The following is a 21642-nucleotide window of genomic DNA, read 5'->3' on the forward strand; positions in this document are numbered from 1 at the left end:
CAGCTCTTTTATAGCTATTTGACCTTGATTCTGCAATTTTTCTAGCCTGCAATTTGTCCTTTATTTCTTTTTGGCCATCCAAAATTAGATTCAGTGTTTCAGCAGTAGTTGGGCCAGGATTTAGCTCTACACTGTAAAATAATTTACACCCCTAAAAATAAAAAAGGGTGTAAATGTGTGTATAACTCACAGCCTTAGGGTGTGATTTATATAAGTAACACCCTAAGGGTGTGAGTTATAGACACATTTACACCCTTTTTTACTTTTAGTGGTGTAAATTATTTTACAGTGTACGTCACCGCACAGGAATAAAAGCAAAAAATAGAATGCACATCTTCGCAGTAAAAAGAAACGATGTTTGGCATGACAACGCACAGCACGGTACTCTGAATGCACACTTGAACCACGGGGCGTAACCGGCAACATGAATACGTGAAAGGTGAAACTCTCATTCGAATAATCACCAGCCTGCGTTAGCAGAAGAAAATGCGTGAGTGGCACAATCATGTTCGAGCCGGCCTCACGCCCCTCATAGTCGTCAGGTGTCAAGTCAGCGATCGCGACAATTCCGGAGGCATCGCAGAGAGTAACTGTACGCGCGGAGTACCATCCGCTAATAGATCCGGGAGACCGAGAGAAACATACATAACCTCTGCAGTTACAGCTTGTCCAAATGCTCCCGTGAGCTTCGTGTGACTCCTGCTGTACCTTAGAATGTCAGATGGCACATGGATTGCCCTTCTTGCAGTGATATCCGCACTACAGTCAGTTCTAGCTGGGCAGAGAATTTTTGCAATAAAGGAAAGCACTTTTTTATTGAAATACCATAAAGGCCCATACGGGCATGGCATAGGGATGTTACAATAAATGAATGATATAGTACACGCCTTCAAACAGATAATGCATGTCAGAATAGAACAAGAACAGAAGCGAAAAAAAATACAAAAGCAGAACATGAAACTTTCTCTGAAAAAATATACCACACATCCAAAACCTTGAAGACCCATATGGCCATTATAATGGGTGTTACAACGGTGTTACAAATGGATAACTTTTGTTAAAATAGACACGCATTCCAGCAGATACTGCATGTTACAATAATAGAACACAACCAGAAAAAATTTTAAGCAGCATAAGAAGTTCTCCGTGTCCTAACACGGCCCTCTGCAGTGGGGGCACGAGAGAAGGAGAATGCCCGGATGGTGGAGGTTATAATAAAGCCAGCAATCTGCCCCGTGGAGAACACTTTTGCTTTGCCCTAGCGTGCAGGAGCATGCACGCTCAATGTTTCTTGTGTTTTTTTTTTTTTTGACGTATTTCCGGGACATAATGCACATCTTATGTGCATTATGTTCTATGACGTATTTCCGTCCCGGAAATACGTCATAGAACATAATACAAAGAAAGAAACCAGAAGAAAAAGTTCCACAAACATGCAAAATTTCGAAATCGAACCCACGACCTCTCGGTCCGCGACGATAGATCGCCGAGCGTTTAACCCATTGCGCCACAAACGCATTTGCAGAGAGCTACACAGACGCGCCTTATATATCTAACACTCATCCGTGTACCCGCGCTCTTGCTCGGGGCGGTGCCGCCGCCTACGAGCAGAAAAGAGAAGTACTGCATTATGACACTAACGCGCACCGACAGTGAACGCTTCGGTGGTCTCAGCACGACGACGCCTCGATGCCAGCATTCGAAGGGACGCTGGCATCAAGAAGCACTACCAACGCCACCTAGGTGGCGTTGGTAGTGGCGTTCACCGTACTCAGCACAGCGGAGCGTGGCCTCCGCAATTAGCTCTGAAAATTTTTAGTGCACCACTCACCCGTAACCATCTATTAAACGTGTGTTATTTGTTTTTACGTCGCCTCGTCTTCCCTGCCAGACCCTCTCCGATGGTCAACCTGGTTCGAGCTCCAGGCAGGCGCTGTTGAAGGTTCACCCTACCCCTGCCCATAACACTAGGAATTCATCGTGATTTAGAGGGGATACGATTTCATTTGGTAACATATTCCATTAATGTATTGGGAGAAAGAGTGGCGAATGATTCGAAAGATTAGTGCGCGCAAGCACGAGCTGCACTTCAAAGTGATGATCCAGGTGCGGGGACACACGGTGGGCGGGGGGTCGTATGTGGCAATGCGCCGAAAGGCGACATGCAGTGATAAAGCTTTCGAAAATGGCCAAGGATTCCTATCAGTCTCCGATTGTCTAGTGAGGGCAAGTTTAGAGACATTTTAATGTTAGGGATGCTAGACGTTCGAGAGTAAATTTTCGCAATAAAGCGGGCTGCCTTGTTTTGGACTGACTCGAGCTTGTTGATGAAGTACGACTGATGCGGGTCCCAAATAAAAGACGCGTACTCAATTTTTGAACAAACCAGTATCGTATACGTTAATAATTTAGTAGACTTGTTTGCCGACTAGAAGTTACGCCTGAGGTAGCCAAGTATTTTGCATGCGTTGCTAGTAATAATGTAAATGTGTTTATTCAACGAAATGTTGGAAGCTAAATGAATTCCTGATTATCTTGTTTTGTGCGAATTTGCAATAATAACGCAGTTCATCGAGTAATGAAAACGTTAGGGGTTGGTAGGTCTAGTTTTAGATTTTGAAACATTTATTTCTATTCGCCACTGATACAGACACGTGAAAAGTGGCTTTGTCGGGAGGGCTAATTATTCGTCTTTAAGTTACGCAATCATCTGCAAATAGTATAACTGCCGATGTGATATTATAGCTCATGTCGTTGACGTAAAGGAATAAATTCGCTCCGAATACAGAGCCCTGCGTGACCCCCGATTTTACTAGAGATCGCAGAGAAGAATATTCATTACCAGGTACCGGTTAGTTAAAGAGTTAGTAATCCAGTTGCTTTTCCTACTAGTTATGTTAAAATAGCGAAGTTTCAAAAATAAGCGGTCCCCAGCTACCTTGTCGAAAACCTTCGCAAAATCAATAACAGGCACCATAGGTGGCTGGCTCCGAGAAATCGCGGCCGAGGCGGATTCCTCGCCTCAGCCGCCTCCACACATCTGTCTAAAAATATGCTGCCGGAACTCGCCAGAGGAAAGCTGTGGCATGCTCATCGGCTGTTTTCGAAGCCGACCGCCCCTTGGTCACATCGATGGTACATGAATGAATCAGCGAAGCCATTGCTCAGGTCGTTTGCAGTAGCCCTTGTTGCTCTGAAGTTCCTGTAGAACAATAACGAGTTCGTGGACATATAAAAATGCAGAATAAGCGTTGCGCACAAAAAAGGCAGGCACCTCTTCATCTCAGTTGAGATTCAGAATTTCCAGAAACCTTGTAGGCCTTGACAGAAACTTAGCATGCATGCATCTTAGCATGCAGAACTAAAACGAACAGCAGACTAGGGTACGTGCTAAAACATGCTTATAAATGTTTGGCAAGGTATGACCATTCTATAACGCATAGCCCACTTTTTTATTTGCTTGGAGATTCTTGGTGGCTTTCTGAATTCTCGTCTACCGACCATGAAAGCTGTTCCCTTTATTCTATAATAGGCCGATGAGGCTGGTGTACTCCCGGCGCACTTCCAGACCTTTAGTTTTTCAGATTTCGGATGGAGTGCGCTTGCGACACTGGTCAACTGCATAACAAGCAATAGTAAAAACTGGGTCAAACATGTGGCGGCTTTAGAAGTATACGTAGTGATGAGAAAGGATCTGTTATAAATATTGACACGTGTACCTGCTCATCTTTCTCTGGTGACCGCTTTTCACGGGCTAACAGATGGTAAACGTTATCGCTCGGCGCAGGGCGTACCTGCATGTGTCGGTAGCTTCTCGAATGTTGTCGATTGATGTCCCAGAACCTTGCGTAATCTGATTGCATGCGCGAATTGTGTAGTATTTTCTGAAAGACACGCGAGCACCAGCGATTGCGCTGGAACCTTCGACGCGTCATGTATAGAACACCACTCGCTTGACCGGCAGATCAGATTTTCGACGATCGCCAACTGTGTTGGCCGCTATCGTTGTGTTTCGAATATCCCTTTCTTTTGGGGGCACAAGTTCGCCCAATAAAGAGGTAGTTTCGGCATTCACAGTTTTGCTACTGTGTTCGTGACCGTCACTACAACGCAACGTGGCAGTATTCTCCACAGTGACCACGTTAAAATTAAATTATGGGGTTTTACGTGCCAAAACCATGATCTGATTATGAGGCGCGCCTTAGTGGGGGACTCCGGAAATTTTGACCACCTGAGGTTCTTTAACGTGCACCTAAATCTAATTACACGGGTGTTTTCGCATTTCGCCCCAATCTAAATGCAGCCACAATGACCGGGATTCGATCCCGCGACCTCGTGCTTATCAGCCCAACACCATAGCCACTAAGCGACCACGGCGGGTTGATTAGAAAAGGCCCAAAAAGTCTAAAGAAAATTAAAATGGCCTACGAGTATAATTTCAGTTGCAGAAAAACGCATGGTAATCTGATTAAAACAATCATAAGTCATCGCAAAAGGATGAGTCACTTGATTAGTATTGTCTTTTAAATATAGTTAGGCAACACTAAATTATCTTTAAAATCGAGCAGAATGCCACTACCAATTCTACCTGTTCGGTACCTTCGGTAAACAACATATTGGTTCTCATACTAAAGCAGTTGCGGGTTTGCTATTTTGCTTTTCAGCAATGCTTGTGTGAGTAAAATAATGTCTTTATTAATTTCGTTAATAACGGCGCACGATTCGTCTTTCTTCGGGAAAAAAACTATGAAGGTTAGTAAAAATAACTGAACACCTGCATTGTTTTGTGGCCCCTCCCCACGGATGGCCCTATATTGTCGGTAACGTACGGCCAGAACGAAAAGTTGTGCCACGTGTATGCTCTTTTCTGCGTATTTGATTATTGCTGTTGTCCGGAGTGACATACGGAAACAAAAAAAAAAAAACAAGAAGAGAAAGGATAATACGATCGAAGGCACACAAGAGGAGATTTCAAAAAGGAAGAAGAAATCAAGCGAGCGCGTGGAGACGCCATCTTGGAGAAGGGGGGCGCGCATAGAAGGACGTGGTGGTCGGGCCGCAGCGTTCCAGGAGAAGACGGCCGGAGAGCGCAACTGTGGGACCTACCCCAGTACTCGGGCGATGCAGCGACGTCCCGCCCGAGTACCAGGCTCGACGACCTGCTGACCGCCGTCTCAGGAACTACCGCTGGGCCGGACCTACCTGCCTGGACACGTCAGCGTTCGCGCCGCTGAACGTGGACGCGTGAAGGCTGGCTGCAGATAGTCACCGTCCCGTCTAGGGATCTAAGCTGTGCCGGTGCGCACCAGGAGCGCCAACCGGCACGAGTTCCGCTCTGTCGGAGCGCAACAGCTCCTCAGCGACTGTGCCTTCGTCACGTCAGCCGGGGCATCGGTGATGCCGGACACCAGCGACGACGAACGACGACCGGGTTGCGACGACGGACCACAGACCGGGTGACGCCGATATCCGATACGAACATAACCGGTACTGTAAGCGCCCCGACGCTAGCGTATGGACGATCGCCTCACAGACGTTGGTTAACGCGGTAGTGCGATCGTAAAACATTGCTATGGAGGACGGATGCCGTGTGCAATAAGCGTTGGATGTTACCGTGTGCTACTGCTGTTGAAACTCCATATTGAATTAATGTTGTGTGTGTACAACACCTTGCGTTCATGTGTTCATTCTGTCTGCTCAAACGAACGTACCAGGCGTTGACGTACGCGTGATAGCTGTCTTTGGCTTCGTCTTAGCCGCAGCATTTCCCATCGAAATTTAGTTTGTTATATCGGAGTTGGAAAAATGTTATTTTCTATTTGCCACATTCCATTATTTTTTTCCTTATGTTACGCGTTGCTTGGCAAAAATCTTCGCTCATGGATGTGCCCGTACTTTTTGAGAAACCTTGCTGAGAAGAGACAAGCTCCCTGATTCTATAGGTTTCAAATTTAGTTAGGAATGGTGGACTTTTTGATGAATCAAAGCGCCCAGTTCTGTGCGCCCGGCATATGCCAGAACCTGTGATGTCATCTTTCGGAGTATTATTCAGAAAAATTCTGCTATTCATAAAAGATCGGGTTGTTTCTTAGACACCGATTTTCTGCGTCATCAAGACGTGAGTGCAAGACACACGTGCCTTCTTTGAGGCGCTCTACTGCGGCCTGCACCTCTTTCGTATCTTGTTGCCACTGCTCGAGAACGGAAGTTTGGTCTTCCACTTTTTTGGTCAGTCCTTTATTTCGGACATCACTTTTGAAACAGATTGCTGTTGTTGCTTCAATTCAGATGCTGTTTCCAGTATTGTTTCTCGTGCTGATCCAATTCTCTTTGTACGCTCATTCAAGTCCTTCATCGTTTGCAGAACTTCTTCAAGGTTATGGGGGCCCGGGTTAATGAAATCTTTCTCAATCAAATGTTTATTTTCCACCATATACATTACAGGTGGAGCACAACAGAAAAACGCTGCCAGTAGACAGCTTGACGAGTCCTCAGCCCAAGGTAATGAGCAGCGTTTGGACAACAGCAATGAAAAACACAGTCAATAAACAAATCTAAACACTTGAGCAGTGCAGATCAAAAGTAAAGCACAATGGTCCGAAAAAATAAATGCCAGGACAAGTAAAATCAGTTTTCTTCTTCTGCAAACATAGATGTAAGTTTATCAGTGGAAAAAATAAATCAAAATTAGCAGATTGGTAATGGTTTAACAGTGATGGTAAAGAATAACATCGGCGTTCCATGCCAGAGTTCAAGTGGGCTGAAACAACGTTCTCCATGTATGGTAACATATTCGCCATGTCTGGTAGCATAATATTGAAGAATTTTTTCTAAGTGTGCCAGAGTACCCAGGTTATGTACATTATATCTCACTTCATAATTAAATCTAGTACTCAAATGATAGCGGTATAGCTTGCGAGCCGTGATAACATACGCTCTATGGAAAAAACCTGCAGCTGTTGCATTATAATCAACATTCGCCACATGGCGTAGGTATCGTTTTTGCATAACGTAAATTTTTGTAGTTCGAGAATGTAGTTGTTCCCCGACAAGTTGGCAGTAGTTAACCAGTGAATAGAAAATAGAATTATAAATCATTAGTTTAAGTTTTGCAGTGAGGATGCATCTGAGACGACCAATTATTCGAGTTATTCGAGCTAGATTTGTCACTAGTAAGTTCACGTGAGATTCCCAGAACACATGTGCAGTAAATGTCACACCAAGGCATTTGAAATGGTCAACAATATCAAGAGGACGAGAGTTGAAAATAATATCGGTATGAGGAAGGACTGGCTTATTTCTGGTCCGAAAGATAACTACTTTTGTTTTATTTTCGTTAATCTTCATAGAGTTAAATGAGGGCCACTGTTGTGCCTGAACTATAGTGTCCCTTAAACTAAGCTTAAGTGATCGATGTTACTACCAGAAAAAGATATGCTAGTGTTATCTGGGTATATAAAAAATTGGCGCTCTGAATGATGTTACCAATGTCATTTAGGTAAAAATTAAACAGCAAGGACCCCAATATACTGCCTTGAGGAACACCACAAAACAGTGGAAGGACTTGTGATTGCGAGTTGTTAATTTGGAAAACCTGTCCGCCGATGGGATAAATATGACCGCAATAAACGTAACCCACACCCACGTGTACCATAAATATGCAACTTATCGATCAAAACTTCCTGATTCACCAAGTCAAAAGCCTTGTAAAAGTCGACAAATAAGCTAATCACTCTTTTCTTGCTTTCAAATTCTGTTAAAATGTAGTCCTTTTAGTGAAGCAAGGCTAATTCTGTTGACAAGTTCTTCCTGAACCCAAATTTGTGAGGTGTTCATTCAATGGAGCTTTCAGCGAAATTCAAGACCTTACAGTGAAATAATTTCTCGAGAGCCGCTGAAAAATTGGCAAGATAGATACCGGTCGATAATTGCCTTAAGTCATTTCTATTCCACTTTTTAAAGAGTACTATACTACTTTGACAATTTACATATCTATTAGAAAATGTTGATGTAATCAGGCAGATAATATATTCGCAAAAACTGGTGCAATTACGTCTGCGACATATTTCACAGCTTTTATTTCAAGTTCATCGAGATCCCTACAGCTGCTGTTTAAATTTGTGATTACTTCCTGTACTGTGACGGGCTGCAGGGCTGCAGAAATAAAGATTTATCATTCCTCACGTTCACATATTGACATGCATCTGGGGAACTACCTGACGTACTTATGTTTGTCAAGAAAGCATTGAAATCATCAGCCTGTTCCGCCCTATGCAACTCTTCGCCCTTAATGGTAAGTTTGGAAATGCAGCTACGACGATCACCGCGACGTAGTAGTGTATTTCATTTGTCGCAAAGCAGCTCACTCGAGCATTTCGGACATCTACGAAAGACGAGTACTCTTTAGTTGCAATAGTTGCAATGCGCAGTTTCTTGGTTAGTTTGTTTCGATATTATTTGAAAATGGTCGTCAAGATTACGAGTGTTGAGAAATTGTCTGCAGAGCCTATGTTTTGTTCTCATTTGTCGATAGAGTTCGTGCGTTACGCATAGTTTCTGAATTTTTCTATTTATTTGGCATCTTTTAACAGGAAAGTGAACTTGGTAAAAACCTTTAAAAATGCAATGTAGGCGTTCTCAACGTCGTCTAAACTGAGAACCTTGCACCAGTCTGATTGAAGCAGCTCCTTTCGAAGTGCGTTAAGAGCCGTGTCTCTTATTGGCTGCTAAAATATTTCAGCAGGCAAATGTTTAGGAATGCCGGCATCATTTAGACAAAAAAAAAACACAGGAAGATGGTCCCTAATAAAACATATGGCACCAGCTTTTATCTCCGACATTGAAAAATTTGTTATAAATATATCTAATACTGAGATGCATTCAATTGTTATTTTTGTTCGTTCATTAATACCCTTATCAAACGCATTTGACAGCACAATATATTTAAAATTTGTACTAACAGAAGTATTGATTCCCATATCAATGTCGTAATCACCTGGGGCAACCAACATGCACCTGCTCCGTACAACAAACTAAAGAAAGCTTTCATAAAATTCAAGAAACGTTTGAATATGTCCACACGGCGGCTGATAACCGATAGAATATATACTTTATCTGCAAATAAAGATAACATTCGGAATCGGGCGTCACAATACTGAAAGCATCTACTAGTTCGCAGTTCATTTGTTCTAGAGTTAGAAATGCAACATCAGCTTCGCGACCGCAAGGTCGGTTGAGATAATGTGTATTATAGCCTTCTATTCTGAAGACGTCATTATTTTTTTTGCTCCATGTTTCACTGAGCATGATAATTGAGAAATTGAAAGAAAATTTATTGAAGAATTCTTCTAAAAGAAATGCTTTATTCCGGACAGATCTAGCGTTTAGATGCATACATTTCAGTGCATGAGAATAAAATTTAGGTGCTATGCTGTTCAAGTCAATCGGCAAGCAGAAATCGTGGTCATTCATCTTTGCACTCTTTTGGTCAAGAATAACACTGGCTGGGCACATTATGTGGGCTGAAGGCGATCAAGGACCCCGCGGCATCTAACGTGAATTGCGTTTGCCCCATCAGACATTCGCAATAGAACCTTTCCATGCGCATACCAAACATATTTAAACCCAGCTTCCTTAGCCCAGTTTTTTTTGTTGCTTGTAGCAGGTCTCTGTTGTTACTGGTCAAGTTGTCCCTGAAGGAAAATGCGCGGATGGCTATCTTTTAGGTTGTTCTTCTTGATGAATCACGACTCCCTTGTGACAGGCACGATTATTCTAGGTATTTCATCTTTCTGTGCGGGCAGCCTGTGCACTGAGGCAATGCCATGTTCACCGAAAAGAGGCGTTTCCAGCTAGTCTGCAACTTATTTACCACTTTGTGCAATGTTTCACCTTGCAGGAAAGGCACCCCATGAATTTCTAAATTGAGCTGCCTGTACCGAAACTCGATCTCGTTCATTTCCCACCGAAGCTGAGCCTGAACCGACTGGTTCTCATCTTCCTTTTTAACGCGATAGCGCTAAGGGCCCCTTGTCGCGAGAATCCGGCGTACCGGTGTCGGTGTAAGCGTGGATGTCGGCGTCCGTGGCGGAGAAAATCATCCCGAACCACCCCGACCGCGCAGGCTATCCGCGTGGTGCAAGGTGTTAGTGAACAAAAAGTTAATTTCTCCCAGTGAAATTCATCCGAAAAATGGTAAAGTACGACTTAACTACAACCTACAGACATGGTTGCGCCGCACTGTGATTTGAGTGTACGATAAAACATAATTCTGTTACGAAGAAACTCAAACTCAAACCCCTTTTGCCAGCATTTCTACCATACCAACAGCGGCGCGCTCGGGTAGGCTACTTGCGAAAATCTTATCCAGATGGCGCTCGCATCCTCGGCAGGTTAATTTCTAATTTCGGCGGGTTAAATTGGGACTTGGCCTGCCTAATGCGCTTTAGACACGCGCGCACGTCGAGACAATAGCAAACAATTAATAAAATAATAAAAAAGGTCCTAGGGCCTTCACATTTTAATGTAAGGCGACCTTTATTGCCCATAGAAAAACGTCTTCTCAGCAATTCATTTTTGTTTAAAAGTGAAGCTGACTTTAAGGGGATCGGTGTAAGCTTGGTCTTTGTAAGCTGGCTTTCCCACGTTCTGTGTTGCAGTAAAGCCTACTCAAAAAAATGTCGCAGTTTCGCCCGAAAGGCGAAGCATCAATTGCGATAGCAAATTAGTAGAGAGCTATTCGGAGTAGGGATAGTAGTTTTATCGGCTGCATAAACTTGGGCACATTCGCTTACTAACTGAATTAACAAGCGTGGTGTCAGCGCGCACAAGCAAACATGAACAGATCACACTGAATGACCGCAGACAACGACTGTCAAAACGCTGGCAGCAAGCGCAGCCGCTGCAGCGGGCGAAGATTCATGCGGTCTATCGCTTCAACGGAAACTGAGCGGCGAATGCACAGCGCATACAGAGGTCAGAGCCGTGTAGAGATAAGAGACGGTGCCGGCGACCGCCACAGCCGGGCAAAGTACGAGCGCAGTTGTTGGCAGAGTAGAAGCTGCGCCCTCCCCTCCCTCCCGCGCTGACTTCCCGCTTTCTTGCTTTTGCGTGGGAGATTGAGTGACAAGTTCTCCTTGCGCCCGGTTGCAAGATACGCCTTTGGTGCCGGAGCACAGCGTCGCCCCGCCTCCCTCCCTCCCATACCCCCACGGCCTTTCGCGTGACGGTCGCGTTTGCTTTCCACCGTACGTTCGCTCTCCGTGATAGCGCGCGTCGCCCGCACGCTTTCGCTAGCGCATACGGCGCGCGGCGACGATATCATAGCCCTAGGACTTCATACGGAACCTCACGGCGATAGCGACGACGACGGAGATGGCAGAAATCTGGTTGAAGTATCGCAATAAAATGCGATGCGAATGGGTCCCGATAACGCTGTCGCGTCCCATTCTTTCAGGTGAAGCTTAAGCGTCTCCAATTTTCTCCAGTTCCTGCACCTGCTTTCTAAGTACTTTAATTTCATTTCCCTGCAGGCAGATTCTTTTTTTTCTGTTACTTAATAATGAGAAACATGTGCTTCACAGACTCTTCCATAGCTTTCAGTCGAACTACGAGGGGAGGTGAGCTCTCTAGATTTAGATTACTAGATCAAGGATAGCCTTTATACCCATGTCTGTCTTGTTTTCATCAGTGCCGCTAAAACTTGGTGCCGAGCTTCGGCAATTTTGACATTGCCATGTTTTCTGTGCAGATTTGGGCTTTCCTATGACTTCTCTGCTATTCCCGCACACTTTGCAAAATGGCACTCATGCGAACACTCGGAACAAGTTGCGTGCCCTTCTTTTGCATGGAATATCTCATCACAAGTGATGAGACAAACAAGGCACAGACAGAACAGACAGACAGACAGACAGACAGACAGACAGACAGACAGACAGACAGACAGACAGACAGACAGACAGACAGACAGACAGACAGACAGACAGACAGACAGACAGACAGACAGACAGACAGACAGACAGACAGACAGACAGACAGACAGACAGACAGACAGACAGACAGACAGACAGACAGACAGACAGACAGACAGACAGGACAGACAGACAGACAGACAGACAGACAGACAGACAGACAGACAGACAGACAGACAGACAGACAGACAGACAGACAGACAGACAGACAGACGACAGACAGACAGACAGACAGACAGACAGACAGACAGACAGACAGACAGACAGACAGACAGACAGACAGACAGACAGACAGACAGACAGACAGACAGACAGACAGACAGACAGACAGACAGACAGACGGACAGACAGGACAGACGGACAGACAGACAGACAGGACGGACGGACGGACAGACGGACGGACGGACGGACGGACGGACGGACGGACGGACGGACGGACGGACGGACGGACGGACGGACGGACGGACGGACGGACGGACGGACGAGACAGACAACAGGAACATTATTTATGGTCCCGAGAGGCTCCGATGCCGCCTTTTCAAGAAGGTGATGAAGCCGTGGGCCACTCCTACGTTGGGACGCAAGACCAAGCCTCACCGCCGCATCGTGGGCTCTCTGAACAGCCCTTCATCATCAGCAGCCTATATTTATGTCCCCTGCAGGACGAAGGCCTCTCCCTGTGATCTCCAATTACCCCGGTCTTGCGATAGCTGATTTCAACCTTGCGTCTGCAAATTTCCTGAGTTCAACTTCATCACCCCACCTAGTTTTCTGCCGTCCTCGACTGCGCTTATCTTCTTTTGGTATCCATTCTGTAACTCTAATGGTCCACCGGTTATCCATCCTACGCATTACACGGCCTGCCCAGCTCCATTTTTCCCACTTAATGTCAACTAGCATATCGGCTATACCCGTGTGTTCTCTGATCCACACCACTCTCTTCCAGTCTCTTAACGTTAGGCCTAACATTTTTCGTTCCATCACTCTTTGTGCGGTCCTTAACTTGTTCTCGAGCTTCTTTGTAAACCTTCAACTTTCTGCCCCATATGTTAGCACCGGTGGAATGCAATGATTGTACACTTTTCTTTTCAACGACAGTGGTAAGCTCCCAGTCAGGATTTGGCAATGCCTGCCGTATGCACTCCAGCCCAATTTTATTCTTCTGTAAATTTCTTTCTCGTGATCAGGGTCCCCTGTGAGTAATTGACCTAGATAAATGTACTCCTTTACAGACTCTAGAAGCTGACTGGCGATAATGAATTCTTGTTCTCTTGCCAGGCTATTGAACATTATCTTTGTCGTCTGCATATTCATCTTCAACCCAATTCTTACACTTTCTCGATTAAGGTCCTCAATCATTTGTTGTAATTCGTCTCCATTGTTGCTGAATAGGACAATGTCATCTGCAAACTGAAGGTTGCTGAGATATTCGCCGTTGATCCTCACTTCTAAGCCTTCCCAGTCTAAGAGCTTGAAGACTTCTTCTAAGCATGCAGTGAATAGCATTGGAGAGATTGTGTCTTCTTGCCTGGCCCCTTTCTTGATAGGTATCTTTCTACATTTCTTGTGGAGAACCAAGGTTGCTGTGCAATCCTTGTAGATATTTGCCTAGATATTTACATATGCCTCTTGTACTCCTTGAACAGCCCATACTTGACGTGAAAGCTCGGAGCTCCGTAGCGCAGAGCTCCACTCTTCTTCGGTGCAGCTAGGCGGGCTTCTGTAAAGAGGGGCATCCCCAGAGAATGTGTTCTAAAGTACTTCTCTGTCCACAGCTCGTGCAGTCCGGACTACAGCCGTGTGGACTGATGGAGTAAAATAAAGCCAAGTTTTGATACGATCCTGTCTGAAGCATGCGCAAGTGTGATAGTCTGTGGTCTGTGTAGTTTACCGTGGGGGGGGGGGGGGGGTGAAGTAGACTCGCTTGCCAAGGTAGTAGTGCTTAGTTACCTCGTTAAAGGTGGAAAGAATGTCTCGGAACTCAACAGGCCTAGCCACAGCATAGACGTCACAACGAACCCAGCAATACGGCAACATATATGCAAGTCTTTGGCAGAGGCAGCAGCGCAAGCACCGTTACATTAAGTACATTAAGTTATAGTTAGTTGTAGGGGAGAAAACTGACTTGCCCAATTGTGATAGCAAGGTAAGCGATGTGCGCTGGATGCTGCCGCAGCTGCCAAATGACTGCCTCCCCAAGTGCTCGTTATTTATCCGCAGTAGATTCCTTCGTCAAGCGCGCCGGCGCAGTCGGTAATTGCTGCGGTGATTGCTGCGCTGACTGCGGCGGTGACTGCGTACTCAGCTAGACAACAGGTCGACACAGCCCTTCGGAAGTAGAGCACTGCATGTGCTCGGGCTTACCCGAATCCCCGGGCCCGGCCCGGTCCGTGGGCCGGGCCGGGCTGGGTAAGGCAGTTTTTTCACTGTCTCGGGCCGGGCTTGGGGCGGGCTCGGGCCGGGCTTGGGGTGAGCTCGGGCCCGGCAGGTGCTTTTTCACCCGGACCTGGGCCGGGCTGGGGTTTTATCGCGGGCCTGGGCCGGGCTCGGACTTTCTGGTGGTGTGCATGTAACGTGCAACGAGTTATTCTCGCGCGTCTGGGCTCTGAAAAACATGTCTTTTTCGGTCTCGGGCCGGGTTCCTGCAGGTTTCTAGCCGGGCTCAGGCCGGGCTCGGGCCGGGCTCGGGCTCGGGCCTAAGGTAAAGGGGTGGCGGGTCGGGAAGGGCGGATAACGTAGATTATTTCCGGGCCCGGACTGAAAAAATCGGCCCGTGCAGTGCTCTACTCGGAAGTGCTGCACAGCTTGATGGTTCCGGTGGTAGGAAAAGCCAGCAATCCGCAATGTCTGATGTTTCCTTCACCGGGCAGCACTTGACGATCCGGGATTGAGGGCAAGTCACTGTACCTGCACAATTGTGACAGCAAGGTAAGAAGTGTTCGCTGGTTGATGCCGCCGCCAAGTTCCATTTAAATATGTCGTGAAGATTGGAACCAAAGACTGCCAACACCCATTGCCACAGATATCAGTTAGTGGCGCCCGATTGAAGCGAGACTAGATGAGGGAGGGGGAGGGGCAAACACTGAAACTAGAAAACCTACGAGAAAAAAATCTTCGAAAATTCTTAATCAGAATGCTGTCATACGAGGAAATATTGCGTTTCAAATATTTTTGTTCTACTAAAACAACAAATGTTAATTTTTTATTTCACCATTTATTAGTTCGTGCTCGGTGACCTCTACCAACTAGGTATTCTGGTGCAAGACTGTGCAAGCCGCCTATTATTGCGGAGTGGCGTTGCTTACTTCAACGCGGCGGTTTTGTCCGAGTTTTTTTAATAGCGGAGCGGTTGTAGGTCGAGCCTGCGTCATTCATCCGTCCGCCAGTGTCAGGCAGATAACGTGACCAGGAGAGGATGAGAACCGCGCCAGCGGAGGGCAGGTCACTGCCCAGCAGAGGAGGAGATGCGCGCTGGTGGAGAAGGTGACCGATGAGAGGCCGCGCTGGGCGCGAGGTGGACAGGCGATGGGTATTAGACATGGAGGAAGAAAAAAAACTAGGAGGGAGCGTCACGTGACAAACTTGAAGCCTAGTCATAAAAAATTTAGAGGAATGGGACGATGGGAAATAGGCCCTCACGTGATAGGCAAGCGGTAGATTTTACTCGGCTCGCTTCGGTGGCTTCGGTTTCGTCTGCTGCGTGGGTTTCGGAATATGCGCACATACTCGGCGCGCCGAGGTTAGTGAAGGAATTCGAGTGTGTGAAGCAGTTGAGTCTAGACGCTTAATTAGCAGACAGGCGCCAAGGCTGTTGCGAACGAAGGCGTCGGTTAACCGGCATTGCGCCCAACAACCCGAGAGGACCACCTCAAGGACGACTGGTTGCGTTTCGGTGTGGTTTCAGGGAAACGAGGGAACCTTTCGCCCTGCAAACGTGTGAAGGCAACTAAGCCGCGCTTCCGACGACGATTCGTTGCGTTTGACGACGTCTTCTTGGAAACAATGATGCCTTTCGCCCCCGCAAAATGTGCAGGCGATTAAGCTAGACAAATTATTGTCTAGCCTAATTAAGCTAGAGTGGAGCTAAGTAAGCTAGATTAAGCTAGAGTGGAGGACAGGGTCCGAAGCAACTGTTTCCCTAACGAAAAAAAAATTCGTCCCGTCTCGTGCCCAAGGATGGACTGGCTATCCGGAGACTCGGACATTTAGGGCCGTGCCGGCCCGTAGTTAAGGTAGCGCAGTCGACACTGTTGCTCGAGATCTGCTCAAAGTTTTCGGCCTCTTAGCAGACCGGCGAGAACTCCCGTCAGCAGTAGGCGCACCTGCGTGATGAAGTGTTGTGTGCCAGGATGCCCTAATCGAACATAAAATCGGCGCGATGGTCTGTCCTTCCATAGGTAAGCACAATAAACGTTTCTTTTATTTATGAAAATGGAACTGCAATATTCGCGATCGTTAGTGACTACGTGCTCGTGTGAATTATAACTGACGAAATAGTGGTGCAATACTATTAAAGCCATTTTTTTCCAACTTTGTCATAATTCCCACTAAGTGTTAAACATTTATTTCTCCTTAAAGTACTTTTATCAGCTAGCGTACACTGCTAAAAAGCCCACGATGTGAAGTTATTTATTGTCGAAGAATTACATTTCCTGCTATAAAAAACTATTATTTACTGAATTTTGTATGTATTTCTTTTGGCTGAAAACAATCAAAATTGCAATAAAACTAATTAATTGAAGAAACCATGAAAGATTAGTCTTTACATAACATACCAAGTTTTGCAATAGTCGCCAAGAACAATAATTTTGTAGAGAATATTCTGCTCATATAGTAACTCGGCTTGTGAGTGCAAAGTTCAAACATCATGTTGCAAAGTTTCACTCACTCCCCATATTGAGGCTAAATATGATTTTCTTTTTTTCTTCAGAAGATATGATGCTGGTTGACATATTTTAAACAGCAGGTAAATGATAGTTCAGATGAAATAACGCAGTTTTACTTTAAATTACAGGAATGAACATCATTTTGATTCATTTATTTTTTAGTACCCTTAAAGCCTGGAGGCATTGCAGAGGGGGCATTACATTAGGTTATGTATGTGTTACAGCTATGATATTTTTTTGTGAAACATGCACTGCAAAGTTACTACAACTACATTTTCCCCGAGATTCAATTAGCTGTATCTGTATTTTACAGCACACTTAGATCAAACATAGTTTTCTACACAAGGGGATGCGGTGTGTAGGGAAAGCATGCACAGATCATGCGAGGTCTTTTGCGTGACTCTGCAAAGGTTGTGTAAATGCATTCCACAGCAAATGTCATTGTTGGACCTTAAAAATATCTGGTGGGTTATTCTTTAACTGCAGACGCTTGCAAAGGACGATGCCAAAGCAATGAGTCCACCTTAAAGTGAAGCAGCTACATCCACCGGAACATAACAGCATCAAGTTGAGCCAGTAAGTTGATGCACAGCTGTATGCACCATAATGCATGTTTCCAATTTGATCATACCCTTTTCATGACTGTGGTAGATGTCCCCCACCATTCCTGAAGTGAAATATGCTTTTTTTATATTCAGGCAGGTCTCTGTTAAGCCACAATGGATATGGACATCTCTGAGGGCTTGTCTGATTTATGTGCTAGCAGAGGGTACTGCTACATCTGCAAGCGCGTCCTTGACTGATTCAGACATCGCTGATGAGCCTTCTGAAATCCAACATGTCCTGGCATGTTTCATTGTCGTAATGATCACAGAGCTTGCTTAAGACATTTTCTCGCCTGTGTGCCTTGGTTCATTCATGTTCTGATCTGCTTTGCAAAAATCTGGTGTTTACCTGTAATATATGTTTTGGATTTCACCTGTAAAGTAATTATTTCAGTTTCAAAAACGCATATGAGACTGTCGTACAGCTTCTTGTAAGATGTTTTCAACAGATTTAAAAGATATATTAGTAATGCTCAGAATGAAGAGAAAGATAGAACTGTTCAACCAATCATTGGCTACATTACAGTCCTTTTTTGACACAGGTGACAAGCATACTGCGTTCAAATTTCATTGTTAACACTGGCAAAAGCAAGTGTTAATGAATGAAAGCCATATATGCTACATTATAGCCTCATTTTAGTCAATCTAGGATAAGTACAAGATAAGGAAAGTAAAAAAACTCCAGCAAAGCAGTGTTACGTAAGATGAAAAACGACTTTTTTTCAGTAAAGTTGGAATAAGGAAAACACACTCCTTCTCTGAATTATACTTCAGCCATGTCCTCTCATTACACACATAATTAACACCCTTGCTAGGCTCCAACATTTACTACGTACAGTAATAAAATTTATACCATACCAATTGTGCTGGTAAGCTTTATCAACATTTTTTGGGACAGTAGATAAAAAATACAGTATATAGCCACAGCCACTGATCTCCCTAACAATGTCCTGCTTGCTGGTCATTATTGGGCTTAAATTTTAAATGAAGCCAATGGTGTCGCTATTAGTGCTTGGTTTTAGCTTCAACTGTGCATCTGGTGTTTGGTTTGCACGGTCAGCAATTTCAAGTTATGTTGCAGTAAGCAGTCCCTCTTCATTGTACTTGGTGTATTTTGTCCAGTCTCCCAGTCCAAGGCCCTCCAGGACGCTCAAGGGTGAAGCTTCTGCAGCACTGCCTACACACAACCCAGCGACACCTCGAAGAGCAAGGCATACCATGGTGAGGATAATACTCGACCACTACAATTTTTACATACTTGTTTCCTGCACGTGGACACTAACATTTATGATCATGGCAACCATCTATTTAAAAGCTGAAACATTCATATTCATCCGCAGTGGTATGACTTTCCTCAGGGTTTGAATTAAACACCAATTAGCGGCCAATAATCCTTTTTCAACTTCTCTTTTCCATTCAAATGACACAATAACTAGAAGACCAACATGTTTTTCACAATTTTCTATGTTCTTTATTTGTTCGATCGGTCACAATGAGCCGTGATATATGAGCTTAGTATATTTTGCCCACTCAAACTAAAAGGCTTCTGTGAAACATCTCTCATTGAACTATGCTACATTGGCCTCTTCTGTGTTAGTTGTTTTGTACTTTTACCTTTCCTGCCTGGGCCCAGATGGGCCTGCAGTATTTAGCAAATAACTAAACAAACTAAATTAAGTGGCACTAGCAAGCTCATGTGGATGGCAGTTTTATGCCCCCACAGTTTTTAAGTTCACAAAAGTGTAAACGGAAACCGTCGTGAGCAAGGTAATGACCTAAAATTAAACATTATATTCTTTATAGCTTGCACAAGAGTGTATGCCACAACAATTAAGTACTTTGTTCTGCGTACGTGCTTTGTGTCATGTTGGTCGCTCATGCACCTGTTGCAGCGCGTGATATTTTGCAGCCACAGCCAGCAGAAGACATGCCTGAAAAGGCCTTTCTGAGGCATGAAGTATGGCGTTACACAATTACAAACTGCGACCAAGAAGATGAAGACTCTACGGCAATCCCATCAACGGCTTTTTCAATAGGTTGCTCATCTCGAAGATGTCATAGAAGATTTATCTGACAATCGCATTCTAGGAAACGAGGATGTCGCCATATTGCAGAGTCTTGGTGGGGCAAAAAAAGACTTGCTCATGCGTCAACTGCCACATAAGTCTGGTGCCAGCAATACCACGCGCTTACTCGCCAGAGCTCAAGCCATTTGCACTGACTTTGCATTTTTATTCCCCTAGAGCATACAGATATGTAGGAGCTGTTTTCAACACATGCCTCCCGCATACAAAGACACTGTGTAAATGATATTGATCCATTGATAGGGCTGCTGGCTTTTCAGAAGAGGCAATAACTGCATTGGCTATCAAGGTAAAGCACGGCTCTCCACATTATGCAATCTGGTTGTGGATGAGATGGCCATTCGGAGAACTGGTGTGGGTTGGGAAAAGCTTCCATGGATATGTTGACATGCACATTGATGTCAATGATGACAGCTTTCCAGTTGCCAAAGATGCATTTGTTTTAATGCTTGTTGCAATCAATGGCAGATGGAAGCTGCCGATTGGCTACTTTCTAGTGCATGGCCTTGGTGGTGAGCAGAGGCACAATTTGGTGCTGCTAGCTTCACTCACGAAAAAGGTGCACACATTGTGAGTTTGTCCTGCGATGGCGCTACAGCGAATTTGTCATTGCTGCACAGCCTTGGCTGCAAGATGGACCTGACTGAGCTGGATGCTTCTTTTCCGCATCCAGTGACAAAAAAGCTTCTCTTTGCCATGTTGGATTCCTGTCACACGTTGAAGCTACTGCGGCACACCCTGTTTGATAAAAAGGCTATTGTGATACGAACAAACAGTTCATATTGTTGAAACACATTGATGAGCTGCATGAAATCCAGTACACAAAGGGCCTACATTTGGCAAACAAACTTAGACAAGCACATATTACCTGGAAAAACCAGCCCATGAAAGTCTCATTGTTGGCTCAAACGTTTAGTCAATCGGTAGCAGATGCTCTTAGTGACTGCAGAGCTCAAAAAATTCAAAATTTTCAAATTCCTTGTCAACAGAAGAGTTTATCAGACATGTCAACAACGCATTTGACATACTTAATTCAAGACATCCAAGGCAAGAAGAATAGAAAAGACCGCTGTGTCCTCAAAATGTGGCTCCTGTCACTGCGTATGCCAAAGAACTGATGGCCTACTTTTGCTCGCTTAGGGAGTCTGCAGCTGGTAAACTAATGACAGGAACCAACCAAAAGACAGGCTTCATTCGCTTAGTGGTGTGCTTAGACAACCGTGTATACAACCACTTGATTACAGAAAATGGCCTATTGGCATATCTTCCGACTTCCAAGCTCAGTCAGGACCACCTTGAGTTACTTTTTGCTGCAATAAAATCATTTGGGGGCTGCAATGACAACCCAACAGCAAAGCAGTTTGCAGCAGCATTGAAGCGTCTCATAGTCCACAATGAGGTCAAGGACATTAATGGGGCAAATTGCTTTCTATTGGAACACATCGAAATTCGCTTTGTACGCTCCTCTGAGAAAACCATACTCCATCGATGTAATTAACCTCACTGCCCCTCAGAGAAGCCCTGCAGCCAGTGAACCACTCGCAGAAGCAATTTTACAGGATCATGGTTACTCTGCTGACCCAGGCAGGGTGTCGGCTTGGGTGCCTGCGGCTCGCAGTACTGGAAGAATTGCTACATAAGTTTCCTCGTGGGTGAATTATGTTCATGATGGCCCACACAATTAATTCCTTTATCCATCAACTTCAGCTGTCCCACCAGGTTTTATGTTAAGGCATTTGTTTTTTGAGTTACCTTGTAAAGTGCATATATTGTTCAAGAGCGTTGTATGCAGATGTCAAACTTTTATAGCGGGAAAATGTGATGCCTTATTGTAAATTCTGCAAGTATATGTTTGTTGTCTTGCTGAATGCTGTAGCTTGAATCACCTGCATGCAAATTGTGCTTAAACAATTGTTCTGTTCAGCCCAAGCTAAACAGCGTGGACAATGATGGTAGGTTACCTGGCCTACCTTTCACTAGAGCAAACTGTGTGATGACATGGAAATGCTGTGAATGCTCTCAATGGATTATGTGTGAGCTAAGTATACTCTTGAGGATGACAATGTTTTTTTAATGTTTATCCTGTATGTCTTTTCCC

At 44.9% G+C, this 21642-nt stretch overlaps 1 long non-coding RNA gene across 1 annotated transcript in view; it reads right to left on the minus strand.

Annotated features, from left to right (window-relative positions):
- Positions 1-1501: 1501 nt before the first annotated feature.
- Positions 1502-21642, minus strand: part of LOC125946168 (uncharacterized) — a 118869-nt gene continuing 98728 nt past the window's right edge. The window contains exon 2 of the long non-coding RNA XR_007467432.1: positions 1502-1739. This is a non-coding gene — a long non-coding RNA (uncharacterized LOC125946168). The remainder of the gene's footprint in view (positions 1740-21642) is intronic.

The sequence above is a fragment of the Dermacentor silvarum genome, chromosome 6 (assembly GCF_013339745.2).
Source record: "Dermacentor silvarum isolate Dsil-2018 chromosome 6, BIME_Dsil_1.4, whole genome shotgun sequence".
Taxonomy (NCBI): Eukaryota; Metazoa; Arthropoda; class Arachnida; order Ixodida; family Ixodidae; genus Dermacentor; species Dermacentor silvarum.